This window comes from Manis pentadactyla, chromosome 13, assembly GCF_030020395.1.
Source record: "Manis pentadactyla isolate mManPen7 chromosome 13, mManPen7.hap1, whole genome shotgun sequence".
NCBI classification, from domain to species: domain Eukaryota; kingdom Metazoa; phylum Chordata; class Mammalia; order Pholidota; family Manidae; genus Manis; species Manis pentadactyla.
Window position 1 is genome coordinate 107,986,376 of NC_080031.1, and position 15,047 is coordinate 108,001,422.

General features: G+C 46.9%; 1 protein-coding gene across 3 annotated transcripts in view; it reads left to right on the plus strand.

Moving 5' to 3' along the window:
• Nucleotides 1–15,047, plus strand: part of ABLIM3 (actin binding LIM protein family member 3) — a 104,632-nt gene that overhangs the window by 15,118 nt on the left and 74,467 nt on the right. The gene's annotated exons all lie outside the window — the stretch shown is intronic.

Below are 15,047 nucleotides of genomic sequence, written 5' to 3' on the forward strand. Positions count from 1 at the left end.
CCCTTATTCGTTTCCTTCATTCCACTTGTCACGCTTTATAATGATCTATTTATTTATTTATTTATTTCCTGTGTGTCTTTCCAATGGAATTGTGAACTCCCAAAGGGTGGGAAACATGCTGGTTTTATTCATCTGTGTATCCCCAGCCCTCAGCACATAGAAATTACCCAATAAATATTGCCAAGTGAATAACTGCCCCAACAAACAGGAACTTTATAGCGTGTGGACTTTAGAACCTGCCTGTGCTGACTCAGGACTCTCTGCTTTGAGCCAGGTCTTCCCTGGGGCTTGGTGGGTGCCAGAAAAGTGACACCAGGATAATGCTAGTGTCACTGTAGCATGCTCGCTCGGGAAAGCTTTTTGTGTCAAGGGACTCAAGGAAACGTCAGGACATCTTGTCCTTGGAAGGGCACTTTCTAGTCATGGCTATGCTTTGCGGCCCGGCCCCTCTGTTGGACTGTAACACAGGGGTTCTGCACGTACCTCCAGGTTGAGAAGAGTCTGAAGCACAGACAGGCTAACTAAATGTGCAGGAATTGTTTTTCAGCTCCAGGGCCCTCTGCATCCCACACTCTGTGCAGAGGCCAAGAATGAATGGGATGAGTGCCTGCGTCCACCTCCGTCTTCTTATTTGGCACCTTTCAGACCTCTAGCCCATCCTGGGGCCTTTTAGCCCTGATCCTCTCCCACTCCCTCCCTCTAATAGTCAAACCACTATCTTTCTGGGGTGTCTTCTGGATCTGAATGCAGTTGCCCTCACTGAGGCTGTGTTTCTCCTTGTTAGTTCCAAGACGAGCAGCTGCCCCCAGTCCCGGAGCCCCGGGTGCCACCCAGAGTAATCTGCCCATGGGGGCTCTCTGAAGCCTTCTGTTTTACAACTGGAATGTGTTTGCTGACCTGGATTATTTTGGCTTCTGTGACATAGGTGCTGTACGGAAATGCTACTTAGCCAGTGACAAAGCCCACTTGAGGGTATGAACTTAGGGAATGCTCTGGTGAAAATGTAAGGGGCTTTAAAATAGGGAAGAAATCTACCCCTCCCTGCCATAACCATACAGCCTCCACAGCCAAAACTCTGCTTCCTCTCCGGTTGCTCTGTCCCTTGACATCCATATTCCTTTCGCCAGACAATGTCAATAAGCCCTTTATGTGAGTAGGAGTAGGGGCTTCTCTGTTTCTCATCTGAGAATCTGTCCTGTGCCAATGAGTTTGGGCCTCTGGCCCACATGTTAATTATTGTACCCGGGTTCCTGGAGTCGTCTAGGGACAGAATCCCTCTCTGGCTAGAAGAGAGGTATTCTGGTAGGACTTTTGTTTTTTTGTTTTTTTGAAGCATTAATCTAGCTTAGGCTGAGAAAGTGAAAATGCTTATGCGTCTCATTGATATTTGCTCCTTCATGTCTGAGCACCACACTTAACTGACATTTAGGAATCAAATGTTAATGAATCTCTTGGGATTTCTTGAACCTATATTTGCAATAATCATTTTTTGCTGACAATAGCGCCAGGAAATTTTAAAAAAACAGTATTTTAGGATGGAGAGTGATGGAGAAGGAATCTAGCAGCCTATGTGTGGGTGCATAGGCATAGAAAAGACAGCTTGCTGGACTAGGGGTCAGAAGAGATGTGTGGGAAGCTGGACTCACTGCCTCAGTTCCCTGAGCCTCAGCTTTCCCACCCTTAACGCAGGCAGAGTGACCCTCGCCTCACCTGACCCACATGTCTGGTGACAGTCAAATGAGACAGTGAATGAGAAGGACTTGAATTTTGCCTCAGTTTTGCTAGTTATTAAATAGATGCCTTCTTCCCTTGGCTGTTCTTTGAAGGGGAAGCCAGCACGTATTTGAATTGTTCCCTGCTACACTTGGTTGCTGGCTATATTTTTCTTGATCCTTAAAATTGAATACATTTCTGCACAGAAATTGAGCACAAGGCAAATGCAGCTTTATTTGGCTTATAGGTAAATGGAGCAAGGTAAAAAGAGTCAGTTCATTGTGGGTCTAGTGTCCTTATGTACGATGTCCTAATTTCAAATATTTCATGCCATCATTAGGTCATACGTCCAACCGTGCATTTCAGTATACTATTCAGAAAGCTCTGTCTCTTTAATTAAATGGTGATAAAAGAGATGTAGGACAGCAACCATAGGAGAGAAGCTCTGCTCTTCTCTTTGTGTCTGGGAGGGCAGTGAGCAAGACAGACTAAAAAGAAAGAATGCTTTGATCATGCCCATCAGAGCAGGTGACTCGTTTTGGCCGACAAGCCCAGAATTTCACCCTTCTGCTCCTTTTACAATTCCCATGTGAATGGTGCTGGCACCAGGATTTTCCCGAGCCTAGTTTGGGAAGAACATCCCAGTGTTCCTCACTTCTCGCTCCTCAGACACTATCTACTCCTTGCACAGTTTCTGCTGGTGGCTAACCTGGCAGAGGCAGTGAGCAGGACCTCTCCCTGCCCAAGGCCTTCTGCCTCAGGAGCCATTGTCCAGGATGGGAAACCCATGTGAATGGAAGCTCCTTGGGCATGTCTGTCTTGGCGTGGGAACCTCCCGGTACTGAGAGGGATCAGGATGCATTTGAGGGAAAGGAGAGCAAGCCAGGGTGGCTGCCATCTACTGCCAGAGGGGAGGAAGGTCCGAGAGGAGGTGGGGGCCAGTAAGGGGCCAGGCTGTGCAGAACCGATAGACCTCTGCAAGGAGTCTGACTGTGTCCCAAGAGCAAAGTAAAGCCGTGGAATGGTGCTAAATGCTGCTGGAGGTGGTGGGAGTCCAGCTTCATCAGATTTGCACTTTGAATGCCTCACCCTGTCTACCGTGTGGAGAATGAATGGGAAAAGGAGTCCAATTAGGACTGGTCGGAAGCCTCCAGGCAGGAGATGATAGGGCTGAGCCTAGAGCAGGTGTGCAGGGCGTCTTCCCTCTAGGGGCATCACATCATCTTGTTTCCCTGAAAGCTTTTATACCCTTTGCATTATTTAAAATAATGATTTGGAGTATATATTAGTTTTCTAGGACTACCATAACAAAATACCATACATGGATGTCTTAAACAACAGCAATTAATTTATGATATTTCTGGAGGCTGAAAGGTCGAGATCAAGGTGTCAGCAGGGTTGATTTTTTCTGAAGCCTCGCTCTTGGGCTAGTAGATGGCCATCTTCTGTGCTTCACATGGGCTTGGTTTCTGTGCATGTCAGTGTCCTGATCTTCTCTTCTTATAAGGACACCTGTAATATCAAATTAGACCTCATTTTAATGTAATCCAGTATTTAAAGACCCTGTCTCCAAATACAGTCACATTCTGATTCATAACATACTTTTTTTCTTGGAGTCCCTATAAAGGGTATCTAGATAACCTTAGTGTTTCTATTGTTGTCATTGTCCACTCCCCTCCCACCCCACACACCCATCCACACCCAATAACCAAATTATATAGAGGAGAAGTTGCATAAACACTTGATGGATTTCATTTGGGTTTTGGTCCCCATCAGAATGTTGAACTTGACCATGTTGTGATTTCTATTACAGCGTGGTCTGGCCACAGACATCTCCAGCGCCAGTTACTGGTTACCTCTTGGGAACATGTCTGTTACATCTGCTTCCTTGTGGGCTCAAGAAAGGCCTGTTGTAGGAAACAGCTGTCAGGTTCATCCTGACTAAAATCTTGACTCCTCATCTCAGCCCATCGGTGTGTCTAGATGTTGGTTGAGAGCCCACGAGAAAAGTCGAGGGCATACGGACATACATAGGACCCCTCCTCAAGCAGTTTATAGTCTGCTAAGGAAATGACGCAAGTACAGAAGGAATATTGTTATAAGGGAGACTGTGCTCTAAGTCAGTGGCCCTCACCACCTGGTCCCAGACCAGCAGTATGAGCATCACCTGGGGACTTCTCTGAAATACACATTCTCAGGCCCTTCCCCAGAACTACTGAATAGAAAACCCTGGGAGTGGGGCCCAGAATCTGATGAGACATCCCAGGATTCTAATGTGTGTGCTCTAGTTTAGAACCACAGCTTAGTCATAAGAAATACATGCCCTGAGGTTTTAAAGAAAGCTCGTATTTGATGGAGAATGAGGGGAGAATCTGGAAATATTTCTAGAAGTATGTTGCATATGAGATCAGACTTGAGGAGTGGGTTGGATTTTGATATTTATATGTAGATGATCATATTTACTACAAATGCCATCTGCATGTTTATATATCTCTTTCACAAAAGTAATTAGCAGCCTGGACTCTTAACTCAAAAGATCTGCTAGCTGTCCCTTCCTTGCATTTTAACTGGCTTACTATGAATTGAGGCTTCCACCGACATATGCTCAGTTATAGAACTGGTAATTATGGTTGGAGGCATTTTGTAAGAGGATACTTTCCATTCCAAACATAGCTTAATTAGAGATGGAGATTCTACCTCTGCATGCTTGACACAAAATCGGGCCAAAGCATCTTTGAATATCCTAGTGGGTGGGGATCTTCAGGATCCTGTAGGCTAATAACCCAGCCAAACAGCCTCCGAGCAGGTGACACTCCTTCCACCAGCCCCCTAAATGGTTCTGTAGCAGGGATAGGCAAACTCTGGCTGGAAGGTTGGTCCTGGCCCTCTACTTGTCTTCGTGAATAATGTTTTACTGGAACACAGCGAAGCCCATTCATTTACATATTGTCTGTGGCTGCTTTTGCACTACAGTGTTAAAAATTTTAACCCCCTCCTTAAGACTTTCTATTTGTCAGAACTCTTAGATTGGCAGATGACCAAAACCCCATTCAAACCAGCTTAGGTTGAACAGGAATCCATTGGCTTCTGGACCTTTGAAGCCAAGAGAAGGTCTGGGCTGAGTGGCCCCTCCTGAGATCCGATGGACTGCCTTCTCTGTGTATGCTGCTCTCACCCCAACCGCTGCACCCCTGCCCCTCGGGAACCCTCTCCCTGCTTGCCCAGTCTGGGGAAGTCTTCTGCCTCCACTGCCCATTTGCATTTCATTTCACCCAGTGTATCTCCTGTGTTCAGATTTTTGTTCTGGTGGAGTGGATCCTGCAGCCATAGCACGAACAGGATTCAGCGTAAGAAGCCCTGGGTTCTGAGTCTTGATTGGGCAGGCTGTTGAACACAAAAGCATGAGATTAGATGTCCCTGAAAATAAAAAAGTCCTCAATATAAGGGGTTGATTTTGTTCTCTTAGATTCAAAGCATATCTAGGCTGACAAAGGCACTAAAGTTCAACTTATCCTGGTGGGCCTGAGTGACAAAATGATCCATAAATGTTTTATTTGACTTATATAGTGTTTGTGGGGTTTTTTTTTTGTTGTTGTTGTTATTTGCACCAAGCTATAAAAACTAGGAAATTTTGCTTTGGAATCCAGATTTCTGGTTTCACTGAGTCCATGTTCCCCTGCCACATGGCAGTGATCAGTTGAAACCAGGTAGAGGCCATACCTGTTTGGCTTCATCTGCCACTACCTCATCTTTCCCCAGCCCACTCACTCATGTGCATGACCTGCCTACCTCCTTAAGCACCAAGTTTGTGCTCCGTAATTTCATAGTTATCCGTCTGATTCCCAAAGATCTGACTCCTGTCTGTCGAGCCCAATTTCGTCTTTGGGCAGCACTGACTGTCACAAAACATTTCCCTGTATAGGTCCATATGCTCCGCAGTGTCTGCTAACGGGTAAGTGGCTTGCCTCAACCCTCCTGGTGGTCTCAGTATGGCTTAGCAAACTGACGGCCTTTTTACCAGCCCCTGATGGAGGTATGTTTTTTCCCAACTTCCTTACCCATTCATTAACCCCCAGTCCAGTGTAGGGGTGGGGAGGTGCATTTTTTAAGAAGTTGTTCAACTTCAAGTTTATTTTTGACTGAAATATTTGTCTTTTTATAAATATTGTAAAGAACAAGAGTTGGCAAACTTTTTTTGAAAAGGGCTAAATAGTGAATCTCTTGAGCTTTGCAGGTCGTGCAGGGCTCTGTTATAACCTCACAGCTCTGCTATTTTAGCGCAAAAGTAGCCATAGACAATACATAAATGAATGGGCAGAGCTGTTTTCCAGTAAAATTTTATTTACAAAGATCCGCAGTGGAACAGAATCGATTCTTGAGCCATAGTTTGCACACTTTTGCTGTAGAGCCATGCAGGGAGCCAGCAGAAGAGGTGCGTCCCTCCTGAGTGTCCCAGTGCTACCCTCCTCGCAAGGGCCAGCTCACAAGTGGCATTTCCAAGTAGCTTGCTCTGATTCCACTGCAAGTTATCTCTATAACATCAGAATTCACATAGCACAAGAGTTTTCAAAGTTGCTCCAGGGATACCCACGACTCTGAGACCCCTTAAGCAGTCCACAGCATCAACACTATTTTCATAACAATCCTAAGAAGTTTCTTGCCTTGTTCCCCTCATGAAAGAATGATAGGCTGGGGTTCTCCAGAAGTGAGGTACGATGAAGTCGTCACTCTGACATCCAAGGGAGTGTGTGCTTCTGTTTTTTTGCTTTTTAAAAATTCTCAGGTATGATCTCTAATATGATAAATATCAGTAGATGTAACTGTCCTAAACAAAAGCTCTTTGAGGTTCATAATAAATTCTAAGTGTGTAGAGAACTCCTGAGATCAGAAAGTCTCAGAACTCTGCCATCATGCTTTTCTTAGGGTGCAAAACTTCTTATCTTGCGGTATGGATTTTTCAGATCGTCGCTATGAGAATGTAATTGTCTTGTACACAGGAGGCTATGCTGACAATTATGTTTCATGATTGCATGTGTTATTTGCATAAAGTAGGTTCATTAAATGTTTTTGTAAACCTGCTAAGAGCCGGATGTCGTGCTTGACATTAAGACTAGAGAAGTGAGCTCTATAGGTACCATCCCTGCTTAGAATCTATTGGAGGAAACAGAGATTAGGTGAAATATTGCAACTAATTATACCAGTACTTGCTGGAAAATGCACTTGAGGAGAGTACCCAGCACTGTGAGACCCAATGACAGTAGGGTTTATACAGTTGAGGGAAGGCAGCGAAGGGCCTTTGGCCTAATATCTGTGGCCTGCAGGGGATCCATCTAAAGCAGGATTTCTCAGCCTTGGTACGGACACCCTGGAGCAGGTGATTCTTTGTCAGGAGTGGGGAGGCACTGTTTTGTAGATTGTAATGTGTTTAACAGGATCCCTGTCCTCTACCTACTAGATCACACACACACACACACACACACACACACACACACACCACCACACCACCACCCCCTTCCCTCGGCTGTGACAACCAAAAACATCTACAGGCCTTGTCAAGTGACCCCAGGTTGGTGGAATCAGGGAATCGCTCCCCCTAGCTGAGAACTGCTGATCCAGAAGAGATTAATCCAGAAGAGATGCACAGTAGGAAGGCCACTGTGGTAGTCCAGGTGAGAGATGCTATACAGGGCTGGTGGCGATGGAGAGAGAGGCTGAGCTGGAGAGCTGGGTAAGGGATCTGTCTGCTTGGCCTGGTAACAGAGAGACCATGCGAGTAGGTGTGCAAGGACCACTGAAGAATTTCAGGTTGACGTGTGACACCACCACAAGTTGCCTCTGAGACATCAAGGTGCATTCCCCAGAATACACCAGAGAGAGAAAACACTGTCGGTCATCCCTCCACCTGCACAGTCACCTGTGTTGCTCATCTCTGCCTGGTGGGGGGTGGCTCTAATAATGGACCAGAAATGGCTCTTCCTAAAAGAAAGAAAACTTCTGAAATGAAAAACCATCTCCCAGGGCTAATTAAATTGTGTGTTTAAGCTACCTGCATTAGGATATTCTTTTGCTGTCAGTAGACTTAGAACTTTTGTGAAGGTTGGAAAACACATTGGAGAAAATGCACTTTGTAATTCTCAGAAGAATATTGGTACTTTATCAATGATGCACTTTTAATGCACTTTCATATCAGATGTTAAGATTCCTAAAATTCTCATCTTGGTGCCAAAAATTGTGTGAGTCTTCTAGTCACTGACCCAAGGGTCCTCAGTCTTTAGTGAACAAAAGACTCTCCTGAGGGACTTATTTAAAATTTGAACTCTGATCAGTAGGTCTGGGGCAGGGCCCAGGCATATGAATTTGACAGTCCACCTTGCCCCAAGCCCCCAGTGATTCTGAAGTAGATGGTTAGCTGATCACTTTGAGAAACACTCATGCAGCAAAAAGTACCACCATGAAGAAATTTGTTCCGGTCTCATTTCCACCTCTGCGTCCTGCTACACCACCACTTCAACACCCCCCCACCCCCGCCCCTGCTTGGCTGACCTTGTCCTTCTCCAGAGTGACCCCGGGAAGTAAGTTTCCCTGACTGCCTGGATTCTCCCATAGCATAGCACCCTTCGTTCCATTGAGTGTCTGCAGCTACAAGTGACACCCCCAACTGAAAGTGGCTTAGATCATCTAGACATGTCTATGTTACAAAATAGAAAGTCTAAAGAGGAACAGATGCAAGGCAGGTTAATTTGGAGGCTCAGCATCATCCTTAAGCACTCAGAGCCATTCCAGGTCAGGTGGATTCCCATAGAGTCATGGTGAACTGCAGGGCTGCAGTCCCGGCATCCCAGGCGGACGCCACCTCCAGAGGCTGAAGAAAACTGCCCACCCCCAATCCAACCTCCCCTGTGTCTCCTTGGCCAGCAATGCCTTTGCCTAAGTCGATCAGTTGGCAAAGGAATGAGAAGATGAGAATCAGTTTCACCAGCCAAGATTACCTCCTCAAGTCCGGGAAAAGCCACAGCTTTCCTGAAAGACATGGCTGCACAGGGAGGACGAACGCGGGCTCCCCTAGGAGAGAGGGGTTCTGTTGGCACATGAAGGATGAAAGGCCGTGGGAAAAGCAGCAGTAGTGTCTGCTGCACCCCTCCCTCCTCTTCCTCTCTCAGAACGCTCCGCCCACCGTCTTCCCTGCTGGGTGAGTCACATGAGGGCAGGGGCCACGTCTTCCTCACCCATCATTATGTCCTCAGCTAGAGGCTGTGGGTCCAGTGGTCCTGGACTACTTGCCTAACTTAAACTAATGGCAGATTATGACTTAGATGGTAACCTGTGATTAATTAGGACATAAAGTAGCTCATTGCAAATGGCAAAAGCCCAACTCAAACTAATTCATATTTTTCTAGAAAGGGACTGTACTGTATTGGTTTGTGTGTTTGGAAAGCTCAGAAGTGCAGTGACTGCAGGCCCATCTGGATCCACAGATCCAAGAAGTGCATGCAGGGACCTGTTCATTCTCTCTCGGTGTCGGGGGCAAGATGGCACCAGATGCCCCAGACTACCTCCTCCTGGCCTAGCACAGATGGCTTCTCCAAGAGCACCTGCAGAAAAACCCCAGAGAGGACTAGGTCGCAGGCCTGCCAACCACGTGGGAAGAGCACTGGTGTTTTCTGCCTGGCCAGGCCTGGACTGCTTGACAGTCCTGTGCTGGAACAGGGTCAGCCCACCCAGTCCCACGGAGTAGCTTCCCCCAGGGCAGAGAGAGGGTCTGTTGCCAGAAGCGGCAGAGAGCAGATGCTGAGCAGGCACAACAGCAGCTGTCCACCACACTTACGGATGCAAAAAGCTGTTTGCAGGGCTTTTTGCATGGGCCAAGCAGCCACTGACAACTGCTTGCTGATACACACAGGCAGCGAACATTTTCCCCTACTCTACACGTTCAGTTTGGAACTTTGAATGAAGCTTTGTTTCCACAATATAAAAAAAAGCAACTTCTGTTCATTGGTTTTTTGGGAAGGATCTTTGCTTTTATAAAAACTTTTTTCTCAAAAAGAAGTGTATTCTTTATCCTCCCTACTATTTCTTTTAGTTTCTTTCTTCTTCTTGGTTACTTATTATGTCTTGACTTCTTCATTCCACATACTTCTTCATATTGATACCATGTATTAACGACCTACTAAAAAACACAAAAATGCCATCTCTCCGTGGTGCTCTCCCCAATTCTTTTTCTCTCCCTCTCCTCCCCTTCACGATCAGAAATAACTCATAACAATCTTAGCACTCCATGTCTGCACTTCTCTGATTCCTTTACCAGACTCTACCTTAGACTGTGGCATTTAGGGGTATATTTGCATCTTTCATTCATTTGGGAAATATGAATTGAGTGCCTGCTAGGACCAGGTACTGGATTTACCATTAGAAGTACAATAAAAAAACCAATCTTCCGTATACCATCCTGGAATTTCCTTTGGAGTAAGAGATGTGTTTATCTTTACCTCTCTGTACTATTTATCTTCCTTTTGCTATTGCTGTTGTCATTAGCGTTATCATTATATCGAGCTTTGGGTTAGTACTTACCAGATACCAGACAGTGTACTAGGGGCTTTATGTATATTACTTCTCTCCTTTTGAAAATCCTGAAAGGTAAATACAATTATCTCCATTTTACAGATGGAGAAACTAAGGCTCAGTGGAGCAGTACCTTGCTCAGTCTCATACAGACTGTGAGAGGGAGAGCCTGGATTCAAACCCAGATCTGACGGGCTCCATTCTCTCTCCAGCTCACAAAAACCACCGTATAAGTACCTACGGAGCAATGAAAATCTGCTTCCTTTTTTTGGTGGAGATTATGGTTCTGATCCACTTCTTTGCATGTGGAATGCAGGATGTGGACTTTGAGTTATGAGTTCTGTGGTGAGGATAAATATACAAGGGCCCACTTTTCATCCTAATTCCCCTTGTGACCATTGGCAGACATCTCTGAGGCTACATACATTTGTGCCCAACCCACACATCCACAATTTCAAATACATCCCCTGGAAGGACCTTGGGCTTTGATTTCTTCACTGGCAAACCTGTGAGGCTTGTAGATGAGGATGTTGAATCAAACTTTCTACAATGATAGACATGCTCTATTTCTGTGCTATGTAATACAGTTGCCACTAGAGCCACATGTGACTGTTGAGTACTTGAAATGTGGCTAGCGTGACTGAGAAACTATATTTCTAATTTTATGTAATTTTATATTGGATGGTGCAAACCTGGAATAATCTTCATTATTCTTTTCACTTCTGATCTTACACATATTATTGGGTTGCAAACATTTTTTAATGAAATGACATAAAGTGTTAAAATGGAATGGGATAGAAAAAAGTCAGTACATACCATGTGTAAGAATAAGTTTTGTTTATGGATCTTTTGTTTCACATATTTGTGAACTGGGTCATTTTGCAAATCAATTTTTTCCAGTGGGCCAAGGTCAAAAAAAGTTTGAAAACCTCCACCTGACCCTGAGTAATGTCACTGAGACCTTGAGAGTGACAGGCTTGTGTGGTGCTCCTTTACCCAGCTTGGAGCCCTATAAGACCTCGTTTTAGGAGTATTCTGTTCTTCCAGATCCTGCAGGCATGTGGTGGGCATGTGACTTCCCTCAGATGGTGATTGGAAGTGACCTTGCGGTTATCAATCTCTCTGGGGGCCCAAAGGCAGAATCCATCCCCCACAGATAGACCTCTTCCCCTATTTTTGCAGGAGAATAACCCACTGATGCCGGTAGCTTCATACCCTATAGGTGGGCCAGTTTCTCCAGGTTCCGCCCCTCCAGTCAATTTTTTTTGTTTTTTAATCAAATGTACATCACAGTGGTTTAACAGTACCCCTCCCCCTCCCACTTGGTAACCACTAGTCACTTCTCAGTGTCTATGAGTCTAATGCTGTTTTTTTTTATTAAGGTATTATTGATATACACTCTTATGAATGTTTCACATGAAAAACAATGTGAAACATTGGTCACTACATTCACCCATACTATCAAGTCCCCACCCACACCCCATTGCAGTCACTGTCCATCAGTGCAGATCTAATGCTGTTTTGTTCCTTCTGTTTTGCTTTGCTTTTGTGTTCCACAAATAAGTGTAATCATATGGTATTTTTCTTTGCCTGGCTCGCGTCAATTTCTCACTGACGTTACCTGCCTGGCCCCGGAAGGCACCGTACTGCGACCGTGTCTAACAGGCAGAGAAGATTGGCTCTGAAGGGAGACGGAAGGGTCGCAGCACGCAGGCCTTTTCCTCTGTACCTGAGGACACAGTGACTGGAAGTGAGGGCTGCCCTGCTAGAGGCACCACAGAAAGGTGCGGGGGAGCGAGGACAGGGAGGACCGGGTCGCCGGCCTGCGGGAGGGGAGCACCTGCTGTAGTGTGACCTGCTGTAGGAGCCCCCAGGGAGTGGGTAACAATGGAGGCCCTGAAGGCGAGCCCTACAGAACTTGGAGCAATGGGACAAGCACTTCAGGGACCAAAGAGTCACATCTGGTAGACGTCTGCCCCCTGCGCACTGAGGCTGCCTGGGTTGGCCCCGGGAACTCCCTGCTGGCGTCACCAGCACCTCGTGTAGGCCCTCAGGCCACTGCCCCTGACCTGACCTGGAGGCGTGGTCCTGCTAGTCCTGGTGTGGGATGCCTGCGGGAGTTCCTCCCCTCTCTGAGCCTTAGGGCTGTGCCTGTAAAGGTGGGAATGTGGATGAGGTGGGGCAGAAGGTGCCCTGGGACTACCTTGGGGAGAGAGGGGACCACAAGTAGTGGGCGTGCCAGGCCCTACCCCACCTCAGCAGGGACTCTGAGGGCCCCAGGCAGACATCACAACCCCCATGCCTTCAAGCACCAGGCGTGAGGCAAAAGGAAGAGGTAGGAACCATAGTGGTCTGGAAGGATTTATAAACAAACGCAGGGCCTCCCTAGTAAAGCATGTCTGGGAGCCATATCCGGTGTAAGCAGCCCCCGGCCTGGGGCATTTCCCTGAATGACCATCAGGTCATCGCATGTTTGCATTCCAAGCATGGTTTGCCACCGAATCTGTATAACCTAGAAACCGCTTTGTCATTATAAGAAAGGGTTCTTACCTTAAAAAAAACTGGAAACGTCTAGACGAGATGTTTTCTCTGTGCCCTCCGCTCTATACTGAGAGCATGTAAGTCAAGGGGAGCCCAGGTGACAGCTGATGTTCCTTGATGTTCCAACAGTATATCAGAGCCTGAAGGTCTGCCAGAGTCTCAGGAAGCAAACATTGTATAAGTATTAAAACCTCTGGCTCAGACACCAAGGGACTGAGTCACTCAGAGCACAAAACAATTGCTGGTTTCCTGAAGTTTCTCTATTTCCAATATGGTTTCCAGGGCCCCAGACAGAACCCAAATAGTGTTTTTCAGATAAGCTGTAGAGATGCTGGGAAGGGTGCTACCGGGCCCCAGTGCAAGGCAGCCCCGTTCTCCCTGTTGGGGATCTTGGGGCAGGTCCTCTTGTTGCCCTCAGGGTGCACTGGGCAGGAGGAAGCCTTGCTGGGATGCCCCCAGGAGAGAAAATTGAGCCTCTCCCAGGCCTACTGCTACCTGTCTGAACCCTAACTCTGATGTTTAAACGTGGTGGGGTCTCGGGCAAAGAAGTTAACCTCTCTGTGCCTCAGATTGCCCATGTGTACAATGGGGATCATCTGGTGTCTGCCTTGTGGAGTTGTAAGAATTAAATAAAGTGAAAGTTATGAAGCACTTAGCATAGGTGCTGGCACATAGGAATTGCCTGATTAATGTTTGCTGTTGTCAGCTGTTTTTATAGCTCCTCAGTGTCACTGACTGGGGATTTTGTAAAGGTGGTGAGGGACAGAGTCAGAGGCGACAAGGGAGTTGATGTTGACCAACAGGAGCTGCTCCCAAGTGGGAAATGCCAAGGCTGGCCAATTCCTGGGGACTTTTCCCCTTCTCCATCAGATCTTGTCTATTCCCCAGCCTTTCCTATACAATTCTGTATATCATTTTCTTAAAACCCCATGACCAAGTATTACAAGATGGTATTTTTGAAATATTAACTGGTATTTCCTTCATCCACCCCAATGGCACCGGCCTTCTATTCAGTGAGCAGGGCCCCAGGGCCTGGATGGGCAGCAGAAGTCAGAGACAAGAGGGGCCTCTTCCTGGTTTTTGATCAAAAGTCTGTGCCCTTAGAACAGGAAGGGCTTATTACAAAAGCTAAGTATTCTAGAGAAAGTACAATTAGAGTGGACAGAAAGGGCTCCTTTACCCCCAGCTAACAAAAATGATTCCCTGGCCCAGAGATGGGGAGGAGAATCTCAGAGAAAGAAGTGAGCACACAGATCTATTTGAGTCCTTAGAAAGTGTCCTGTGCGGCCCTCTGGGCTGAGCCCATGTGAACAGCAGGGGTGGGGAGAGGATGGGGGGCAGACCAGCTGAAACTTAGTTTCTGCTTATTTTGAAATAGGAAAGTTGAGCTAAAAGAAAGAAATGACTTTTTAAAAAAACCCTTTAAGTCTTTTGTTGAATTCAATCCGAAGTATACAGTATTTTTTCTTTTATAATCGTAAGATTAATACAGAAATAAATGAAGTAATTCTCTGTCATAATTGTGTGACATTATATCTGGACCAGCTTTCTGAGCTTTTGCAAAAATGAATAACAGAATGCAGGGCCCAGTTCCTCAGTGACCACACTGGCAGGTGAAGGGGACATCGCCCCTTTTGGGGGCTGCGAGCCGGGCCCCCCTGCTCACGATGCCCAGCATAGCAGAGGCCCATCTAGGTCTAACCCAGACCCTTCCTGCCGTGGCTGCAGCATGGCAGCTGGCTGTCAGGCAGGAGCAGACGGTCTGGCCAAACGCGTGCCGTTCTGACACATGTCTTGACACCCTGTTTCTGAAGAAGGCCACGTGAGCTGTGTTACCAGCTACACTGTGACAGTGGAACACGCTGACCAGACTGGCAGCGAGGTGCAGGGGAGTTCCTGCTGCAGCTGAGCGTTTACATCGCCTTGGAGTGACAGACTGTGTTGCTGACCTGCCGACATGGGAAGCTGCAGCCAGGCTGGGGCCATCTGCGCGGGGACCCAGCAAGCCCAGTCTCCCACATCCGCTGGGCTGTAACTGCCGGCACCCGCAGTGCCTGCCTCTCCCACAGGCCCGACACACACCTGTCAGGCTCTACCTGCCCACGCAGGGGAGCTGCTCAAGGCTGACACCTGCTGGCCTGCGGGTGGCAGTCACGGCTTCTTCATCAGCTGCCCCAGAGGCTGAATTACTGTTCCCAGTTTATTGGTTGTGCTCCAGTACCCACCAATCATGA